Genomic DNA, 3,684 nt, shown 5'->3' with positions numbered 1-3,684 from the left:
GCCCTCCCAGGTGCCCCACTCCCCCACAACAGCCCCCCAGCCCCACATACACAGGCAGACACGCACTGACATCAACCCCAGCAGGTAATTGTGTGGGGGAAGAAGGGGTGGGGTGGGGCAGGTCAGGAGAAAGGGAAGGTGCTGGGGTGCCAGAACAAGAAGTTGGGGAGGGAATGTGACCCTGTGCCCACTCCCAGGACCAGGGTCAGGGGCTGAGGGCAAGGGTGTCCCTCTGCGGGCTGCACACACCGGCCAGCCCGATGGGGGATTTTGCATACAGTGGCTGCCACCCTAACTCTGCTGCTGCACCCCATGCTGACTTCCTGCGGCTGGCCACACGGCTTTGCAAGCAAGTGGCATGGGGCACAGCAGCGGTTGTGCGGTGGCGGGCGCCATGTGCAAGCCGCACACTTGTGGCCTGGCTGGGTGGAGGAGTGGGGGGGTTGGGGGCCTCGTATGTGGTGGTCACCACCACCTCTGCTGCTTGCCTGTGTGGAAGTGGCTGCCATGCGCAAGCCCCCCCCCATCCACAGGCACAGCTCTGAAGACACGCAGCAGCAGCTGTGCAAGGTGGTGGCGGCCACTATGTGTGAAACCCCTGTGCCCCCACTGGCCAGCATGCAGTCATTACCACCATCCCGTGCTGCTGCTTGTCTAAGGAACCATGCCCTCAGATGTGTGTGTGTGGGGCGGGGGGGGGCGGCGCGGCCGTGCTTGCACATGGCAGCTGTGGCTGCCACCACACTGCCGCTGCTGCCAGGTGCACAGCTCTGTGGGCACAGCTCCACAGAGCAGTGTGGGAAAGGTTTCGTGTTCAGCAGCCGCCACCACGGGCACGGCTCCACAGGCAAGTGGCAGTGGCTGCCTTTGTGCAAGCCCTCCCCCATCCCCCTATCCCCCACTGCCACTGCAGAGCTGTGCCCAAGGAGCCGTGTTCACAGAGCTGCGTGGCCAGCTGTGGGGCAGCAGTGCCAGTGCGGTGGTAGCTGCTGCATGTGAGCCACCCCACACCCCTGCCATAAGCCAGCTAGCCCTTGCAGCTTGCACACGGCAGCCGCTACTATATTGCCACTGCTGAGCCCCACACTTGCCTGCAAAGCTGCGCAACCAGCTGTGGGAAGGCAGCGCAGGGGGTGCAGCAGCAACCACTACGTGCGAACCCCCACCAGCCGACCAGTGCATCTGCAGCCCACAGAAGGCTACCTCTGCACTTACCCCCTGGCCCTGCTCCTGGGAGCAGGTTGAGGTGGAGGACAGGGAGGCGCTTCAGTGTGTTGCATGGGGCTGGTGGCACCCAGAGCATCGCCCGCTCCCTCAGCACCCAGACACCTCCCCCCCAGCCCTGCCCAACAACCCCCCAAGCCCCACTTACCTCCAGGCTCTAGAGGTGAAGGACAAAGGGCGAGCCTCAGCCTAAGCCCAGCCTTGACTGACTCAGAGGCTCAGGCCCTGCCCTTCCCTCTCTCCTCCCCCTCTAGGCAGGGCATCTGTGGTTTTCTCCATTCTTCCATGGGAAATAGAAAACCTGGATCCCTGCTGATTACCTACCCATCAGCCCCATTGTCTCTCTGGAAGTTTGTGTACAGAGTCAGGCCCTTAACTCTCTCTGAAAATGCAGTTTCAAGAAGTTAAATGAATAGAGCTTTGTTGGGGGTAGAGTAGATCTGGGCAAGGAGGAGGAGTCTGCAGATGAATGCAAGGGAGGGGCAGTAAAAACAAAAGAGAAACGTTTTGAGCAGAAAATTCCAGAAGTCTTGTGGGATAGGTTTCTGAGTATAGCCTCTCCATTTATTTGAGATCTAGTGAGGGGATGGTGTAGGAGAAGGGAAAACCTATCATGGCAGCATGCTTGCCAAGCCATAAAAGAGAGAAGAAATCAAAGATGAGAAGAAATCTAGGAGAAAGTAAAGAAAGCCACAAAGCTAACAACATACGGCTGCAGTGCTCATTTGATGTCCTCTTAATATACTGTGGCAAAAATATCTCCCAAATAGCCATGATTAATCTAGTGATTTGAAGATCGTTTACCTCCCAATGACTTTATAAAGTATCTGCTTCAACTAGATTTGGTAAAATAAAATAACCAAATTATAGTTCTGATGTAGCTGCAAAAATAACCTGAAAAAATATAAAAATAAAAATCACTGCTTTAAAATGTGTGCGACATTCTAAAAATGAAACTTACATCTATCTCCAAGTTGTGAATAGTATGTATCAAGATTATATCACACAACAAGAATGCACTTTTTGTAGGAAAAAAGATGATTAAATTGAGGCTTCCTGACCAGCTATTGAAATAATGATTTAAATAAAATCCATCCTGGTGGTACGGGCCAGTGTACCCAGACTGGCCCCACACCACCTCCAGCCAGCCCTTGCATGCCCAGCCCTGGGCAACCTCCATGTGATGATCTAGCATGCTTCGGGCCTGCATGGTTCCCCACAAGTTAAGAAATATGCTGCCACAACTCCCCTGCTGCCAAATTTTGGGACCCATGCAGGCCAGGTGTCATGGCTCCATGGGCCATATCTGGCCTGCAGACCAGCAGTCGAGCACCCCTGGCCTACAGTGATTAAAAAACTGTTCAAATTAACTGCTAAAAGTTATAAACAGGCCAGACTCTGAAGTCTAAGACAGCTTGAGCCACACTGAAACTGTGAGGGAAGCATGGGCACCAGAGATTTGGTTGGAGCAAGTGATGGGTCAAAATGTTTTAATTCTGGGCACTTTGGAGGCTACTCCACACACTTGTAACGCTTTAGCAGCAATAGTAGGATTTGGGTGGATGCGCTTTTCTAGCACTGCATTCTAGAATTGGCAGACCTCTAGGTTGGCAGACCTCCTCCAGCGGGCTTTAAACTAGGCTCGTTGGGGGAAGGGGAAGATGAGGGCGGAGGAGACATCAGACTGCCAGACCAAACAACATCCACAACTACAGCCCTGCCCAGACCAACGAGCAAACAGGTAAGCAATGGGGGCCAGGGCAATGCTGGGACTAGGGGGGCAGTACACACATCCACAGGAGGCCTCAAATGCCTCTACACAAACGCTCATAGCATGGGAAACAAGCAGGAGGAACTCACCCTCCTGATGACTGACACCAGCCCAGACATAGTGGGGACCACGGAAACGTACTGGAACTGTACACATCACTGGGCGGTGAATGTCAAGGGCTATAGGTTGTACAGTAAGGACAGAATAGGAAGGAGAGGTGGGGGCATGGCACTCTATATCAAGGAGGAATACACATCCTCGTCAATTAGCAAGGAGTCAGAGGGGCACTCTGAGGTGCTTTGGGTTAGAGTACAAGGCAGTCGAGGGGAGAGAGACTTAACAGTGGGGGTCTACTACAGACCTCCCAACCAGGGAGAAGAGCTTGACCAGGAATTCTTAGGTCAGCTCACACAGGTAGTGAAGGCTAAAGATGTGGTAGTCATGGGGTACCTGAACTTCCCAAATATCTGCTGGAAGGAGCAGTCAGCCAGGTTTGACTGTTCACATAGGTCCTTAGACAGAGTGCAGGACCTCCATCTAACCCAGGAGGTGCACAGCCCCACCAGGGGAGACACGTTGTTGGATTTAGTGCTGGCCACGGGTGATGACCTGGTGAGGGGGCTGTGGGTGCTCGACCACCTGGGCGACAGCAATCATCGCCTGCTGGAATTTACCATCCAGCGCAAGGT

At 54.1% G+C, this 3,684-nt stretch overlaps 1 protein-coding gene across 1 annotated transcript in view; it reads right to left on the bottom strand.

The window, feature by feature from the left end:
• Nucleotides 1–3,684, bottom strand: part of CENPT (centromere protein T) — a 47,442-nt gene that overhangs the window by 21,133 nt on the left and 22,625 nt on the right. The window lies entirely within an intron of this gene.

This window comes from Crocodylus porosus, unplaced genomic scaffold, assembly GCF_001723895.1.
Source record: "Crocodylus porosus isolate Cpor-Errol unplaced genomic scaffold, CroPor_comp1, whole genome shotgun sequence".
Lineage (NCBI taxonomy): Eukaryota > Metazoa > Chordata > Crocodylia > Crocodylidae > Crocodylus > Crocodylus porosus.
Note: the sequence above shows the minus strand (reverse complement) of the source record. Positions and strands in the feature narration are given on the sequence as shown.